The sequence below is a fragment of the Pagrus pagrus genome (assembly GCF_965226575.1).
Source record: "Pagrus pagrus genome assembly, chromosome: 1".
Classification (NCBI taxonomy): Eukaryota; Metazoa; Chordata; class Actinopteri; order Spariformes; family Sparidae; genus Pagrus; species Pagrus pagrus.
Genome location: NC_140185.1, coordinates 11,933,668 through 11,952,396, shown reverse-complemented (window position 1 = coordinate 11,952,396; position 18,729 = coordinate 11,933,668). Strand labels below are relative to the sequence as shown.

The 18,729-nt window shown below is 39.4% G+C and overlaps 1 protein-coding gene across 2 annotated transcripts in view; it reads left to right on the top strand.

The window, feature by feature from the left end:
- The window catches only part of coro2ba (coronin, actin binding protein, 2Ba), a 58,492-nt gene that overhangs the window by 5,054 nt on the left and 34,709 nt on the right, over positions 1-18,729 (top strand). The window contains exon 5 of one of the 2 annotated variants that reach the window (XM_084360863.1): positions 13,323-13,462. The exons of the other annotated variant lie outside the window; for it this stretch is intronic. The gene's annotated coding sequence lies outside the window, so the exon portion shown is untranslated. The remainder of the gene's footprint in view (positions 1-13,322; positions 13,463-18,729) is intronic. 2 annotated transcript variants of the gene reach the window in all.

Genomic DNA, 18,729 nt, shown 5'->3' with positions numbered 1-18,729 from the left:
TCAAGGAAACAATTTATTCTGGGTGTGAGGAAGTTGTTCCTTTTTATCCATGTAGGAGGTATAGAAACTTTAGAGAGAGAGAGAGATTCAGAGAAGAAATTTCAAAATAAGGCCTGGTATTTGAAGACTAGAATGTTTCTTAAAGGTACTGTTTGTACAATACTCACTTTCAAACCCAGTTATCATACAGATTGTTGAGAGCTGTGGTGTTGGTGATAATATTTGGCAGATTTGTTTGTTCAAGGTATTTCATTCATTCATTCTATCAATAAGAATATGAGGACTGGTAAGCATTTCCATACTGATTCTGTGTTTTGTTTGCTAGCAGATTCGGTGAGTACAGCGTATATCCTAAAGTCCCGCTGTGGCTTCAACAGATCGTGATTTATATACTAGTTAAAAGAAAGATTCCCAGCACAGTATGCAAATTCTTGCTTACAGAGGATTTCTAAGCACTTCCAATGAAGACATAACTTCAGTATTTTGGATTTATGCGATTTAGGGTCAGTGTGTGTCAGTCATATTGTCTCCTCGATCTGTTGTGGCTTGTGTTGCACCTCCTTTGTACGTAACTTTGGGCAAAAGATAAATAAGCCATCATTTCAGGATGAAAGCAAGTTCCTACAAGGCAGAACTTTAGGGTTTAGACCAACCCAATAGCCGTATTAAATGTTGACAATGTACGTTTTTTGCAAACCACAGATATGTTGAAACTTAAGTCTTTATGTGCCAACTTTATGATTCTTTAGGGTCAGTTTTCAATTTCATGTTGTGATAACACCATGCTTATGGTCTGGTTAGGTTTAGGCACAAAAAACACATTGTAAGGGTCAGAAAAAGATCATCATTTTGGCTTAAAATACCTGGTGTCTTGATAAAAATGTCCACGTTTCATGCTTACAAATGTTGAAATGCCATCCTGAACAGTGGTCCCTGCTTAGCCACTTTGCCTAGCTGTCATGGCATGAAAGTCAGCTCATATACATGTAATGTTAATGTGATATGACATAGAAATTACATATGACACAAATGTACAATGCTAACATTTTATTGTGGCTGGTTAGAACCTGATTTTGGGTTGAATTTAGGGTTCAGTTAGTTCAGCATGGTTTGAAATATTTCTTTTGGGAATAAATAGAAGTCAATGGAGCATCCTCCGAAGTGGCAACAAATGTGTGTGTGCATTATCAGTTTCAAGATGATCTTAAAGTAGGTGTGTCAGCCTGTGTGGGAGAGACTGTTTATGTACGCCCATGTGTGTATTGGTGGTTGCAGACTGCGCTTAACGCAGCGGCAGCCGGTTGAATCCTCTTAATCAATTAACAGAGGAAGAGAGAGAGAGCGAGAGACACTAACAAAGAGAGAGAGAGGGAAAGAGAGAGAAACAGGAGGACTCACACAGAGAGGAAATTAGCACACCTACTCCCATGTAGAGAATTAACCTGGACCAAAATAGATGACCTACTGTAGTCACAGGACAATGGCCTATTTACTCACACTGGTGGTCACACACCTGCAAGTTCCACACAGAAGTTGTGTTAATACAGAATGGTGTAGTTTCCTGCCTGCAGTCTCTAAGCACACAAATTTACAGACGATTGCTCTCCAAGTACAATTTTCCTCCTGTGTGTGAGAGCGGTGTGTGGGAGGTGTGTGAGCCACTGCGTAGGTGGACGCTCTCCACTATGAGAACTGAAAGAGGAAAAAGGTCAGGTGCCAATGTGTTGGCTTTGAACCAGTACCTAAATCTGACTGTAGACAAGGCCAAGAGCATGGAAGAGAATTTTAATGAATACGCCCTTGATTTATGTTGTCTTTGCTTGCATCTTGATTCCTACCAGCGATTATGGAAATGATTGAGGAAGGAGTGAAGAAAAAAAAGGAAAGACTAAAACATGCTTTGACATCTTTGTAAAAAAGGTATGAAAGCACATTACCCAGTGGTATCTAAAAGATGATGGGTGTGTGGGAGAGGCAGAGAGAGACAGAGAGAGAGAGAGAGAGAGAGAGTGAGTCTAGGGAGCTGTTTTCATGGCTGTGCCTGCCAACAGCAGAGAAGTCACCTTGGGAGTGATACAGGACAAGAGCCTCTCTGCTGACAGGGCTAAACAGCCCTCTACCCCTCAGCACGCACATACAGACTGACAATTTTCTGGACAGACAGTCCCTGATACTTAGTATCAGACCAAGATTTGTATTGTCTGGTTTGACCTCCAACATTGCAATTTGCAGTGATTTGCAATGAGGACAAAGACGTGCACATGTGGCATAAGCATGACAGTGACATGTCATGTTTATTGATTCGGCTTATCAGCACCAGTACAGTGTACTTAAAGGAGGAGTTTTGCATCTTGGATTATCTGCTTATACTCATTAGCACATCTGCATACCTGATCAACCAGAAACTCAATTAAGAGCTCAATAGAAGAGTTGTCAGATGGGATTCTAAGTGAAGTGTCTGTGCTCTAATCTAGTGAGTCATAAGCTAATGTTTCGCTGTCAAACATTTAACATCAACAACCCATTAAGTAAGACAAAAGGAGAAATAAATTGTCGATGACTCATCAAGTCATGTATGTTTTTTGACAAAATAATAAAGGTCAGACCGGCAACTTGTGCTGGTATCAGACCAATCAAACAACAAAAGACTTTCTTTACAAGAGATGCTACTAAATGTTGACTTTTTTAGGGTCTTATCACATGTATGATGTATAGCATGTGAAGTCATGTGCTTATATGAAAGACTCTTATAAATTATCTCAGTTGGGGCGCCCTGGTAGCTTAGTTAGTGGTGCATGGGCCCCATGTACAGAGGCTGTGACATAAACTTTGATTTATTTACATTACATATTCAAAGAAATCAAAACAGAAGAAAAAAGCGGTGAATCTCAAAACCACCATATTAAAAAACTCAGCTATTGACATCACAGTTGGTGGTTGTCATAGTAACACAACACACTCAGCTCAGGGGTTTTCAGTCACCAGAATAAACATTAAAAAATCTTCGCAAACACTTTTTGTTTTGCTTTGTTTGTTTGTCCTTGAAGGAATGAAAGAAATGCATTTAACGGTTTTGCAGATTTAATTGTTTATTTATTAGTAAGTCTGCAGAACACTTGATGGAGCAATTGAGAATGGGCATGTATTATTTAAGTTAATAAATTAAAAATATAACATAATATAAAATCTAAAATTGTAAAGGTGTCTGTGTAGATACTATATATGCATGTTATATTGGGAATTGGCTGACGCAGGGTTCCATGACAAAAAAGTGGTGCTGTGGTTTAAACACATTTGGGAACCACAATCTTATGTATTGTTAGAGTGTGTGTGTGTGTGTGTGTGTGTGTGTGTGTGTGTGTGTGTGTGTGTGTCAGAAACAGATGAAAATGGGAAATGTCAAATACTGTATGTATTTGTGTCTCACCATGATAGACAAAACAACCAACAGAAAGAGAGACAGACCACTGTTCACTCTCACAGAAGTAGGTCATTGGATGTTTTAAATCCATGGTCTTTGCTTTCAAACATGACCTTACTGGACTGCGTCTTCTGTGCGACGACACATAAGCTCTTTAGCTTTTTAACACCAACACTTTAGTCTTCTGGCAATCATTTCTTTGGGCCTGGAGGTTTACCCAATATATTGCTTCCAAATATCATAAACCCTCAAATTGAACATCACAATATGATTTGTAAAATACCTGAGGCGAACGCATTCTCTAAATTGCTGGATGATGTTATTATACTGTAGGTTTATGAGCAGAATCATCCCTCTGTGTATAACTTTGCCCCATAAATGCTGGCTCAGTGCTGTATCAAGGACTTTTGACACTGCTGAGGAGTTGCTAAGGAGATGGATAATGCACTATTGACTGGAGTTTACATGAATCAAATACTGCAAAGAACAAATTACATTTTAAGAATTTTTCTTTTAAATCTCTGACTTATGTTTTTGCATCTTTTAACTCTGAAAATGACAAACTGGAGCTGCAACGACAACACGATGAATTGATATTTGATTTTCAAGCAAATATTTCAAACATCTGATGGCTCCAGCTTCCTAAATGTGAGGATTTGGTGCTTTTCTTTGTCATTTATGACAGTAAATGAAGTGTCTTTGGGCTTGGACTGTTGGTTTTGAAGATGTCACTTTAGGCTCTGATAAGCATTTTTCCCATTTTTTTGACATTTTGTTCACTAAACAATTAAGTGCTTCATTGTGAAATTAATCTGCAGAGTTATTGATAATAAAAATTATTGTTAGTTGCAGGCCTATCAGACACTAGTGTTTGCCGTTTTGATAGATTTTCTCGCAGATACAGTTCTTCAAGCTTGCTTAAAGGGTAACTCCACCAATTGTACACATTAAAGTGAGTTTACAAAGCTTGAGGAGTACTACTGGGTATGTGAAAAAAAGTAGTAGAAAAAAAGCTTTTGCGGCTCCAAAGGAAGCTGCATGTAATCTGATAAATTGCCTCCAATGATGTCACTCAGTGGCTAAGTTGCTTTGTGGGTAATGTAGGCGCCAGGCCTTAAAAGAAAGAAGAATGTATGGAATAAAGAAGATAATATCTCTGGTTCTGCTGTATCGGTTTAGATCATTTGTGTTTGAACTGTCCGTAATGAGTCCAACAGTGTTATAGAATTAAAGTACAATGTTAGACTAGTGGACTGCTTTTCAAAACCTGGTGTACACATTACCCACAATGCAACTTAGCCACTGAGTGACATCACTAGAGGCAAGTTATAAGATTACATGCAGCTCCCTCTGGATCCACAAAAGGCTTTGTACTCCTTTTTCACATATGCAGCAGTATTCCCCAAGACCTGTAAACTTTATTGTGTAACATTAGTGTAGTTACCCTTTAAGCTTCAGTAGTTAATCATTAGAGGGAGTTTGCCTTGTATTTTTGTCAGTGTTACTGTATCATTGTGTGGGAATGCTGTTAAAAAGGCTGTTAATGTTCATACTCCACTCTTGTGACGTGAAAATGAGTCAAATATTGTAACGAAGTGAAAAGATTTCTGCAGCACTCGACATGCTGCTCTCAGTGGTGTATCAGAAAACTGCCAACACAGCTCGCACATCAGGGCACGGCATGGGATTATTATCACTATATCTGGACACTCTGTTCTCATTTGCTTTGTGATTGCATGTATGTCTGTGTGTGTGGAGAGTGTGTGGACGTGGGTGGGAGGGCACAAATGTGAGTTGGCAGACACATTACAGTATGTGTAGGTGGGTGGATAACTTCCACCACTACTACTAAATCGGCACCAAGTGTTGGAGATCTTGTGATATCAGTAGAAGAACAAACCTGTTTATCTGCTGTCTTTTGACCTAAAACTCATGCGAATGTGTGTGTCTACGTCCTCAAGACGGCTTCATCTCAGAGAAGCTAAATTAAACCCTGCAGTTCACAGCTGCTCTCTTACATAAGATACAAGTAGGATGAACAAACCCATACAGTAGATCTACTCAGTTTGTTCAATAAAAGACCACTTCAGTGTCCTCCAACAACACAGGGGGCAACAGTGGCTAGCCCTAGCGTTGATTGGTGCCCTGATTTACCTTCCTGTCAGTTTTAGTTTTACTCCAAGTCCACGGGGCTCAAGGGAGAGGCACAATGGCCACAGTGGGACTTCTCTGTGCTGGAAACTGACCTCTCCAGAAGGCTGAGGTCACCCAGCCCTCTGTCTGCCAAATGACCTTCAGCCAGAGACGTTGGGAAATAAAAGCACAGACGGCCTGAATTCTGTTTCATATTCAAAGCAATTTCTGAGCATTTAGCAACTGATTCAACTGTCTCATAAAGCCTAACAGCGAGCTGCTGGCATCGGAGGAGTTGCTCAGACCGCTTGGACTGTTCTTTTGAAAACCCTATTTGATTAGAAAGCTGTGATTTGCACGGCAACCCCTAAAATGGTCCAGTTGTTTTTGGTTGGATACCACAGAAAGAGCAGTGTGTCAGTGCTGGGGAGGGGGGTGGGGAGAAGGACAGAGGGACGCTGAGGGAGGAGAAGAGTGACTAAGATGAGGAGGGGGAGGACTGGCTTTTGGAGTCCCCTTTTTGTTCCTTTAGACACCAGCAAAAATGCTCCCCAGCTGACACTAAAGGGAGTCCATGTGGTGATAAATGATTGTCTGTTCCCAGAGGATCGACACACACACATACAGACGCACATACTTATGCATGTATTACTATACTTCAGAGGACCCTTTATGACTTCATTCATTTTCTGGCTCCTAACTCTAACCCTAACCATCTGCACTGCACCCCCAACCTCGCCCTAATCCTATTTTAACTTTAGCCCTCAAATTAAAAGTCTCGCCCTCAAGTCAGATGCAAATACACGCCAGTGAACAGTGTCCAAAATTAGCACCGTCCACCAGGCAAATACAACTGTATGGTAGATTTGCTTCACTTACCAGCCCCCCAAGAAACAGATTAATCTGCTGAACATTCACTAGCCAATTGGCCATTAGAGAAAATAGTTCATTTTTCACCTGACCGTGAATGAATGCATAAAACTGTCAGGATCAGGTCTTGTTTTTTCAATACAACCAATTTTATGAAATCGGTTTTCACAAGAGATTACATCACATGTGGTGTGCCCCATCTCGAGGCGTAACCTAGTGCTTCTCCTGCATGCTTCAGGACAGCCAATCAACAGCACTATTAGATATTGGCAAAACAAGCATGCTGCATCCTTATTGGCTCACTGGGGCTGATGAGATTGACTCCTCAGGTATTGAGATATGGTATCGAAATGACAACACAAAGTATCAAAGCTCGATACCCAGCACTACCAGCCACTAGCATATTTTACCATCATTTGGCTGGTGGATGAAGCTAATTTGGAGCCCTTTGTACATGTCATAAAAACAGCAATAAGCAACATAAACAAAACCCAACACATCCTTATACATAACAACTGAATAGGTTGATTCCCAGTGACTACCAACACACCATATATCACCGTTCCCAAAACAACATGACTGTTGAAGTGTATCAGCAACAAACCTACCGGACCTTTGTCGCACTGATGTGTAATAAAAAATTAAATAAATAAAAAAATTAAAATACTGCTTTCACAGTCGACCTAAACAGTTATTTTCCCAATGAGGACGAGCTGAACAAAACACACAAATTGGAAGTGAGAAAAATTACATACAAAGCTTGATATTAGAAAAATAACCGCAACATTTTCACGTACGATACATGCAATATAAATGGTCACAGCCATCACAGAGATAAAAATACAAGAACACACACATGTACATGCCTGTTTTATCTTTAGCAAGCACTTTATATTTAACCATCCTGACGTGAATTCTATATAATTCAAAGTAGCGTTCCAGCTGTGTTAAGTGTGTTTGCAATTACATATCTGCAAACACCCCAATTATGAAGGAGGCCCACGCTGCTCTGATGTCAGGCACACGTGTGGTTAGAAAGACGTCTGAAAGCCATTTTCAGCGTGTTTATGGTACAGCTTCTGCTGTTAACTGAAAGGCTGTAAAGACTCTCATTGCATAAAAGATATGTTTAAAGATATGAAAGCTCTGACAAATCTTGTTGATTATCGTATTACATTTTTATCTGCATTTATAGTGATTTTATTTGTACAATTAAATTAGAAAATGAACATTTACACACACGAATCGAGGCACATCCACACTTTTACCGTCTAAATTCTTTACTCGGGGCACCTCGCCCACCATAAATCTTAATTGAGTCTGATTTAGACCACTGGCCATTTGTCAAGCTGAATGTTTACCCGCACACTCTCACACACACACCGACACACGGACAGACACATTAAACTGGGGGCTAAATCGCCAACCTAGCAACCCAAAACCTGCTATTCCTTTGGTAGGAAAAATACACAACAGCTTATCAGATTAAGAATACTAAATCCAGAATTAAGCTTTTTTTTGTTTCTTATATTCACTCTAAATGGAGCAGATAGAAGAATTACACTTGGAAAGCTAGTTGTGTCTCTCTCTCTCTGTGGTGTGTGTGTGTGTGTGTGTGTGTGTGTGTGTGTGTGTGTGTGTGTGTGTGTGTGTGTGAAGGGAAGCAGACAAAAAGTGTGAGAAAAAAGGAAAATAGTTGTGAGAAAAGCCACAGAAAAGCATTCACCGCAGGAAGACATTCAGATCTCATGAGCTCATTGCCTGTCAGAAAGCTTCCTAACCCCGCTCAATGTGTGTGTGTCTCTCAGTGTGTGTGTGACTGTCTGTAAAAACTGTACTTTTCAAATCAGAGTGAAAAGCCTGTCGTGTATTTCCAAGGAAACCCTTCTCTCCTTGTGTCACTGCATGAATCATTGCTCCACTGCGAAGGCTTTCAGACAGTCCAGACTCTCATATAGCAGATGACTTTCTCACCAAAATATGACTTGAATCCATTGCAAAAGTGCACAGAGGAGTTCTTTGTTGTAGCTTTTGTTGAATTAAAAAGTTAATTTTTGGATTTCCCTGTGGGAGGGTTGCTGGAATAAAAGAGGACAGATTCATGTGAAATTATTTGTGAACATCCTCCAGAGGAAATAAAGACACAGGAGAGAGTGACTATTACCAGCATCCCCTTTCCCCTCCAGCTGAGATTAGGTGCATATCCCATGGAGTGTGTGTGTGTGTGTGTGTGTGTGTGTGTGTGTGTGTGTGTGTGTGTGTGTCTGTGTGTATGTGTGTGTGTGTGTGTGTGTGTGAGTGAGTGTGCAGTCTGTACAATCAGGACATAGGATGTGCTTCCTGTTTGTGGGCTTGGGGACAAAGCAATAACTGCATCGAGACAGATGGGGGTTTGACTTTGTCTGTGCAAGTGTGTGTGATTGTGTGGAGGGGTTGGGTAAAAAAGTTATTTTGTGACTATAAATGTCCCATTAACTGCTGTTCAAGACTTGTATATGAGTAGGATAATTACTTAATTCCAAAGAAGCCTCTTCAAGAATTTTGGAGAAAATGTTTGCCGTATGGAAATGTAATATATCTCACAACATTTGCATTTTATGTAGGAAATAACTGGTAGTAAGACTCTATACTAGTTGTCATGATTGATGACGACTAGGGCTGCACAGTTAATTGAGATATTATCAAAATTGCAATATGGCTATGTTCAAAATAAAAATAAATCTTGTTCTGCAGATGTAAGAAAACATGTTTGTTTGGTACAGACATCAAAAATGTCACATCATCATGACTTTATTATTTTTGATAAAAATAGTGATGCAAAAATGATCTTTCCAGCTAATCATGAATCATATTTCAATGTGTCAATTTGATTTTTTTTACCTTATCGTGTTGCCCTAGTTACAACCTATTCTAGAGTTAATCTTTCTCCTTGATGGATTCAAACAGGGTCTCTATCCTTGCTTTTCCTCTTAGCAGTCCGCCTTTCTCATGGTTAACCTTTCGTTTTATTTCCTTCACTTCACTAATGCTACATATCCGTACAAATCTCCAATTTGTTCCTGTCTCTTGTCTCCTCTTGTAACCTTCAGTCTGTATTACACCTTAAAGCTGCAGCTATCTGCTTTCTTTTTTTCTATCTAGCTATCTGTCTGTCTGTATCTTTATCTTTGTGTTTCTTTTTTTTAATCTCTGCGTCTCTCGCTCATTCAGAGGGTCCTAAAGCTCCTGTGGCCATCACAACAGAGCTATGGTGAAAGAAACGGCTCTCTTGTCAGATAGCATCTGGCTTTAGTACACTGAAACAGATTGAATGGCTTGCAGCAGCAGTGTGGATGTTATTTATATCAGAAAAGCCAGTAGAAAAAAGTAATGGCTATTGAATATTCCCCTCTCATTATTCTTTGGTCCCACAGGTGATAATCACAGTTTTAGGGGTCTAAGCCTGCTCAGACATGCATTTATGACTAGGACATTTGTGACAAAAAGCTCCTTTCAGTGAAATGGTTATTTTGTCCAAGATGTTTATATCACAAGGGAAGGCTAAATACCAGAAATAGCTCATTTTACAGTTCAACAGTCCCATTTTGATGTTTTAGCTGGGCGTACCTAATAAACTGGCAACTGTAATAACTTTGTATTCACCAAAGTAACTTCTGGCATAATGGAACGCATTAACGTTGTTAGAATTCATTGTTAAGAAGTCAAAACAAGCAAAAAAAACACGACCAGTAAATTGACCAGACACATTTTAAACAAGCCCACATGCTAGCCAAGCTTATTCTAAAGTAAGAATGAAGGCAAATGGTACATTTTGACCCAAACATCCACAGCAGTTGACAGACCAACTTCCCGGTTCAACTTTTACCCACTGTACTTGATGTAATTTTGCACACACGTTGTCTTCTCAATTGGGATTAACAGCATCTGGTGAAAAAATGTCAGCTTCTTGACAACTTTTTTCGTCTGACTGCTCATCTTCTTTCTTCATTGGACTGCCTATAGCTTTGAAATTTCTTGAGTGTAAATTTCTCATAACTGATTTGAATAATGTAACACCCACGTTGCATTAAAATGGAATCATCCCCAGAAACCAATCTGTCCCTTTAATAGTCACAAAGTGAACTGACTCAATGTACAGAGCTTTTCAAGTAATAATAATAGTGCTGTTAAGTGAACAGAGACACTGATAAACAAGCACACTCTTTGAGCGCACTGGTGACACCGCAGTGGTCAATACATGTCAACTACAGTATGCAGGCCGCTGCAGTGCCACTGCAGTGAGAATCGGGTGGTCCATCCATCCGATGGCGGAGCTACCTTGTTGGGAGGCTCGATGAGGTGTCATCGAATCTACTTACGTAATTTTATCCCACATCACACTCGCAGGCATGAGGCTAACAGTAGTGATGTGTGATGTGCTGTGTTCACATTTCTTGCATGCTAAGCAACGTCAACTCACATTTGTGGTACGGTCTATCATCAGTGCTGACGCCTAATGGCTTGTGATTTGTTTATTTCCCACGTGTCGTGTGGTAGTCAGGCACAATGTCCTGTGATGTATTTTGCTTTTCATAAACATTAGTAAGACTTTATATTTACGACCCTGTAATAAGCATTATTTATTAGATAAAAAGTCTCCTTAGAAATGTTATCAATGCATAAAAAAAGTATGCATTCATCTCAATAAAGCAATAAAAAGCATAGTAGCAAAGTGTTTAAAAATGTCTGTAATCTAATAATGTTGATAAGCATCTTGTAAGGGCTTACTTAGAGGTGCATTATAGCCCATTACTGAACTCTTATTATTATTGTAAGGACCTGAATATAAGGGGTTACCTAAACATGATACATTTGAACATACAGATTATGAATTTATCATTTACTATAGGTAGAACTGTATGCTGCACTGAATGAGACGGTGCTGAAGAGTTGAGTGAACATAAGAGAGCAATGAGTGGGGAGAGGGGCAACGAGTGAGAGCACATCCACGGTGGATGATACTACCACCCACACTCACACGCTATCTCTCACACACACACTGATGCACACACACAGACATCCTCACTGGAGTTCATCAGGGTCAAATCCAGCTCTGTATTTTGCCTATGGGAACTGATAGCAGTGTAAATATAGATAATAGTTTCTCTGCAGCACAAAATACTTCACGTGTTTCATTTTCATTCCTCATGTGCCTTCTTTCTTACTTCATGTCTCTACTATGCTATATAGTGAACATGTTGTAATAACCTTAATACAATCCGTGCTATGATATGTTTAGTGCTACTACAAATGAGATACACACAAAAAAATGTAAACTCTTTTTAAACATCTTTTATGCTGACATGCAGCCCAAAGTGCTACACGGTGCAAAATAAACCAGCAAGCACCAAAAAAGGGGGAAAACAAAATTGGATAACATTACATACAATTTGCAAGACTCACAAGAATCACAAAAATAATCAATAAAATATTAAAATAAGTAAAGGTCAATAACATATATTTAAAAATATAGACAATGGATTAAAAACCAATGATAAAACGTGACAAGGCGCCCTCAGTAAAAGCCAGACTATAAAGATGTGTCTTGAGATTTCTTTTAAAAGAATCCACAGTGAGAGTCCCTCAGATCCACCGGCAGACTGCTCTAATTTTAAAGGTAGTTAGTCATGGTGGTTCGCTGTTCTGAACAAACTGATGAGCCCATGAGGAGATCACATGAAGCATAAATACATAAGCCTCTTATAAAGGCAGCAGTATATGGTAAAAGTGTCAGCTCTGAGCCGCAGATAAAGCCTGGTACGTCAGCAATTTGTTACATGAGTGCCAGAGCAATCTGTTTCATAAGCATGGTTTGAGTTCAACTGGCGTTTGGAGAAATCAGGCGCCAGGTGGTGCAGAGGGAAAACTATCGGTGCTGCAGAAACCTAGGTTCAGTTCAGAGGTCTTACCATTCCTGTTTTGGTTAGTGTTTATAGGTGGGATCCAAAATGGGTGAAAGAAAACGCCCAAAAAAAGACAAAATAAAAGGTCTATCCCAGATGTTAGTAATCTTATATGTTGATATATATACATCCTTTGAAAAGTTGTTTATATCTGTGTGTGTGGGCAGAAACATGACACAGCACCACTGAGTCTGATTTATACTGGTTACTTCTACTGGTTACTGGTTATACTATAATTTGTTAGAACTATTACCAGAAAGAACTTTTTTTGTCCACCAACCAAATGGTCAGTCAAATTTTGGAAAAAAATACCATTGTTTTTTTGGCTGGTGAGTGAAGCAGATCTACCAGCCACTTGCATATTTTAAAAGCGTTTGGCTGGTGGCTGGTGTTAATTTTGTGCTTCAGAGTTTTTGCCAAGTATTTTTTTTTTTAACCACAACTGAGAAATGTCCTTAAAAATGTCAATCTGTTCTTATTTTTCGGAGAATTTGTTCTTAATTCCAGCTGTCTGGATTTCCATTGCTGTCACTATGGTTACACAGTGGGTATGTAACAGTTCGACAACAGAGGCGAGAAAACAAAGAGCCCTTAGAAATTATGGGACATTAGAATTCATACCATCCCAGTAATGTCAAACACAAACTGTCTTCTCTGCTACTTTGAATACATTACATACTTTAAATATTCTGTAAAAGAAACATGCTCAAAGCTCGATCTCTCCAAGGACATTTTTCAGCACATTCCTTGATCCATTTGTTTAAAAATCACCTCAGTCTTCTGTCGAGTTTAGTAAGTTTTTAATGTGTTGGCTTTGTGATAGGAAGGTTTATACTACTGAGGGAAATTCCGTGAACTGCATTGTTAAATGTAGACCTACTGTATGCATTTTCTCTGTGTGTTGTTGTTTGCTGGACGGATTCACCAGCTGAGAGCAGTCTGTGTCTACATTCCAGCCTCTCGCGTCTTCACCGTGGGTGCTGACTGCAGCTGGGACGGTTTGCTGGGTCTGTGCTGACGTGCCAGGTCATTTATGCAAACGGCTCATGGAAAGAGATGAAGTAGAAAGGCGGAGAGCAACACAGAAGCAAAGAGGGTGAGGAAAAAATGCAGAGACCTGATCAAAATTTAGCTCAGATCCAAGCATTGCTAATAAGACATGGTAATTAAAGAGGAAGTGGGCAGCATCTTCTCTTGTCTGTTTCATAATATTCCTCCACAACAAGATGAAGAATGTGACAACAGCAAGGTCTGGATGCTTCTTTTTCTTGAATTCACACATGAAAACCTTACCTTGAAGCCAGCTTTTATTGTTGTTTTTGGATTTGGATAATAATTGAGAGGTTATGCAACTAAAAGAAAGTTACAGTTTCAGAAAGGTTGTAATCATGGTCAAACTAGACAAACTAAAAAGCATCATTATCATTAAAGTTGAATTAAAAAAACTCCCTGTAATGTAAAATGATTGTTAGTACTGCTGATCCCACTGTGAATCAACACCCCGCCTCGAGATCTTTGCATCTTTTAGCTTGTTGGATTGGTTTGATGTGTGACTGGTGAAATAAAACCAAAGATTGTCTGACCAGATCAGGGATGAAACACCACTGGACTCACTTTGACTGGTCATGCTTGATGTATAAGTATGCAATTGTTTGCATTAATACAAGAACTTCATAAGTTGAAATATACATGCAGCTCTTTTGTTTTGGAGTAAAATGTGTTTTGTTTCATTTAGAGATTGAATCCAGATTGCAGGTAAACTTAAACACCTACACGCCACCCTGTAATCATACTTTCCACCATGCTAATTGCTGTTAAAGTTGTGCCTCCTTTCCTGCAAAGTAGTTAGTAGTTAGCCAGTTTAATGTAGACCCATTTAACAAACTGCTCGCCAGGTATTTAAGTTATTTTCCTGTAAGTCTCTGTATTCCTCATGTTGGTCACATAAGGTAAAGACTGTAGCCTAGCACTGCTCCTGACAATGAAGAATGGGAGCTGTTAACTCCTGAGCTTAGGGTAATAAAGGCTAAAAGACATTATTCAACATCGTCAGGGGAAAAAGCTGTTGTGGTTTGGAGTGGAAAGGTGCTGAGTGGAGCAGTAACAAAAGGCATGCAAAAATGAAGCAGGTTCTTGTGTCATGGAAAGATAAAATGAGAATAGGTCTGCAAATATATCTAAAGCATCCCCACCCTATCACACCACTGCTATTTTTCTGTGGCAGAGAGGTGTAATGAATTTGCTCGGTGAAGCTGGCATCCCTTTATTGTCACTGTGAAACTGTAAATGGGCTGGACTGGAAAAAAGTGTCTTCACACCCATGAAACCACAGGAAGATAGCAAGGTGATTCGAATGAAATAACCAGGAGAGTTAGCATTTTTCCAGTACCGCTCATGATATTAGCTACATGTGCTGACCTTTATACTGTAGCTGGATTTCTGTTAGTTTGCTTTAGTAAAAAACAAACTCCCAGACAAAAAAGGCTTCTTAGTTGTCAAGCCACCTAGTTGGCCTTTTGCAGCGTGTGCACAAGTCTGGTATTGTTTGTTGGGATTTATGATTATAAATGATCATGTAGATAAGAAGCTTTGCAATACAGCCTGTATCAATTTTTATTTTAAGGAGATAGAAAACAAACGTGTTTGTGTGTCAGTACTTACATCAGCATTTTGTTTAATTTCAGGTTGTTTTAAGGTATCAGGGAATTTTCTGTCAGATTGCTGATAAAACAAACTAATATAAAAATGTGCTACTTTGGCTCTGATGCAGCATCCTCTTACACAATGTCCCATCCACAACTATATCTGATAGCTTCAGTCAATCATAAAACATAGCCAATAAACACACTGAATTATTTAAATCTGCAAAGTAACTTGTAACTAAATCTATCAAATAAATGTTTACATGTTTACAAATTAAATTTTTACTGCAAATGTATCGGTTCCGGTCTCCTTGATTTCTAATAATCAGTATCAGCCCTGAAAAAGTTATTTCAGTCGACCCCTACTCAAAACAATTCAATATGTGTTTTGTGTGTAAGACCCAGTTCATACCAGTGTCAAAAGCTCTCTATACTGTTCTGTAGGAGGAAGAAAGTTTTAGTCACAAACGATATATATTTCCTAGGGCGACCTGACACGTTGTTAGAGGGTGGTATCAACAATGTAGTGTACAACTCAGCTTTAATATGTGTACTCTTAACATGTGTCATCCTCGATACTTAACAGTTTCTGTGTTTTTGATCCGTTTCATGAGATTACTGCCCAGTCCACCCGAAGCACTGTAACAGACAAAAAACTGGGACACACAGAAAGAAGGGTTGTGCAGATAATACAATAAGCTAAATTATGACTCGGGAGTAAGCAGTAACATCCAGCAGGGAGAAGATGGAGCCAATAAAGAATCCCGTCTGGAATAACAGCCAAAATTAAATATTTTTCCCCATAGAGGAAAGTGAAATGAGGTCTTTGTTTTACAATTAGCTTTTAAACTGGGACACATACTGTAGATATACTGTATTGTAGAGGTCCAATTGACGGGCTGGTAATGAACAGATCAATGCAACAGACTGGAAAGATGTGCATGAGTGAGCATATAATAGATATCCAACATATTGCTCGCTGGCAAAACATTATCCTGCCATGTGAGTGGCATGCTCTTATATAAACTTTATAATAAACCTGTTCTACAATGGAAGACGTCTAATGAACAACTGGAGGCATGCTGATGTAGACTGACAGCAGCATTAGTAATTGTAGTCATGTGGTCGGTGTTCTTTGTGACCTCATCATCAACAGAGTGGCTCCTCTGAAATAGGTCAAATTCACAACACATTAACCTTCAGCCACATATGGGAATACTGTCATTGCAAATGTTGCTTAACAAGCTCACACATGGGTGCAAAAGCGATTACTGATGGCTGTTTTTCTCTTTCCGTGTGTGTGTGTGTGTGTGTGTGTGTGTGTGTGTGTGTATGTGTGTGCGTTTTTGAAGTAGAGTAGGCATTTTTCTTGATTGACACAAAAGCGGCTAAAGACAATATTAAAGAGGCACTTGAGAAATTATCCAAGATGTGAAGGAGTGCAAATAATAGTTTTGTACCTGCACTGTGAGGACATTCCTGCTTTGTGAGGACATTTTCCCCAGTCCCCAATACTACAGTACACAGTCACCACCCCCACTCATGATTGACAGCAGTTTTATTTCTAACCCTGTCTTTTTTGCCTGTGGAAATAAATGTAGGCCAACTACAGTTGTGGCTTAAGCTGCTCACTTTGGTAGAAAAACCCATTAGAAGTCTTTCCACACAGCCTTTGCACTGAATAAACAGGAACATCTGGAGTTTCCCTCCCCCACTTTAAAGCTGGCAAAGGTGCCAAAATTGCTGCAGCCTGTTTGTCCCACAGATGAGACCTTCTTTGTATCCTGTGCCTATGATAATAGATTGTGACACGCCTATCTGCCATTTGCATTGAAAAACCAACAACAGGAGAAACTCATTTGGCGAATTAGCCATCTTAAAAGCATCACAAAGAAGCTCTGTCCTTTCTATGCTCTGTAATTTTGCTACAGTTTTATTTCTTTTGCGCTTCTCCTCATCTCACCTTTTCCATATGATAAACTGATACATATGAAGTGCACATACTGTCACTATTTTCATAGACTGAATATTTCCTGTAGTTACCCCATGGATCCACCTTCAGTATAAATCGACTTGTCGATTAAACTGTGTGTAACCGTTAAGATATTACAGAGAACTGATGTGCACTAATATGATATTGACGTGTTTGAGGTTCCTGCACAAGGATATTGGTTATCTCATTGCCCTGGGTAACTGTATCAGGCTAATAGCTCTGTAATGGCTTTGCACTACTGGTATCTGGCATCTGCACCTTTTGCCAGTCAGTTAGTCTCTCCAATAATTTGGTCCAGATCCAGATTACTGGATTGATGGCAAGAAATTTGCTGTGAAAGTTGAAAATCAAATTTATGGTGACTCCCTGACTTTTTGTGTAGCATCATCCTTAGGCTAAAAGTCTCCATGTTTAAAAAGCCAGACAGCAGATAAACAATTACATTTTCCTATTCACGGTTCCAAGAAGATCCTTTCAGTGCTTTTTTGTCCGTTACCAAAAAAAATTACAATTAGGGCTATCAATCCATTAAATAGTTTAATCAATTGACAGCCCTAATTACAATACAATACAGGTGTTTGCTGATAGCCTGTGGCCCATCATAAAATTGTAGTTTTGGCCCTCCAAGGCAAAAGGTTTGGGCCCACCTGCCCAAACTTGACACTTTTAGTCCCATTGGTTAGGTCAACAGAAAATTTGCAGTATATTATTTGTTCCTCGCATCACACTTTCATATTGTGTGATGCGAGGAACTTTGCTAGGAACCACCAGCAAGGCTTTAGACTATTAATCTTGCGTACTCTCCTCTCTTTTGTTTGTTGACCTATGTTGTATACATTGTGGCCAATCCCTGATGTCGATATATGCACATATTTTTTTGCCATATAATTGTAGAGAACATCAAGTCTTTCTTGTGGTGAAATTAACATATTATTATGCCTCGTCTTATCATGATGACCCACTTGCGGATGCAGAGGGCCAAAATAAAAAAAACCTCCATAGTTCGCGTTGCATTGTGCATAATAAAGGTGTTATCTTATCAGCCTGTCATCAGCTGATACCAATGACGTGCTGATATTATCATGCGTCCTTCAAACAAACTATTGTTTGCTTTGTGTAAATTTGTTTTTGGCATCAAGACAACTATTGTAAATAGGGTCGAACAATGTCAGATCTTTCTGCTTCTGTTCCTTCTTGGATTAATTATCACATTCTTCTTTGACTTTCCAGGCAGTATTACATGAATGATAGAAGGTCAGTATTCCAGCAGCACAAACTGTTGTTGCCAAGGTTCAGATGGTCACTGTCTGGAATGGAGAAGTCCTTGGCCAGGCAGATGGTCTGGCACTTGGCTTGGCCAAGTTCTCTGTCTAGGTTCGCTTTCATGCTCTCCATCCATCTAATCGCGCGAAGAGAGACAGAGTGAGAGAAAGAGAGAGTGAGAGGCTGAGGAGAGAGAGTGAAGTGAGAGCAAGACAGACAGTGATTGATTAAGGAGGTAGAGATACTGAAATGATGTTCATCTGGCCGATGACACCGACGAGCAGGATTTCCTGGCACATTGAGTCCCTGCAGGGCTGAACTTCAAAGCTTTGTGTCTCATCTGTTTGGATGAACAAACAGATTCCCAGACTTGTGAAAAACTGAGCAATAGAAATACTATATACTTTATATGAGAATCAGATCAGATGATTTTAAAATATTAGAGATGAATCAGATTTGAAACAG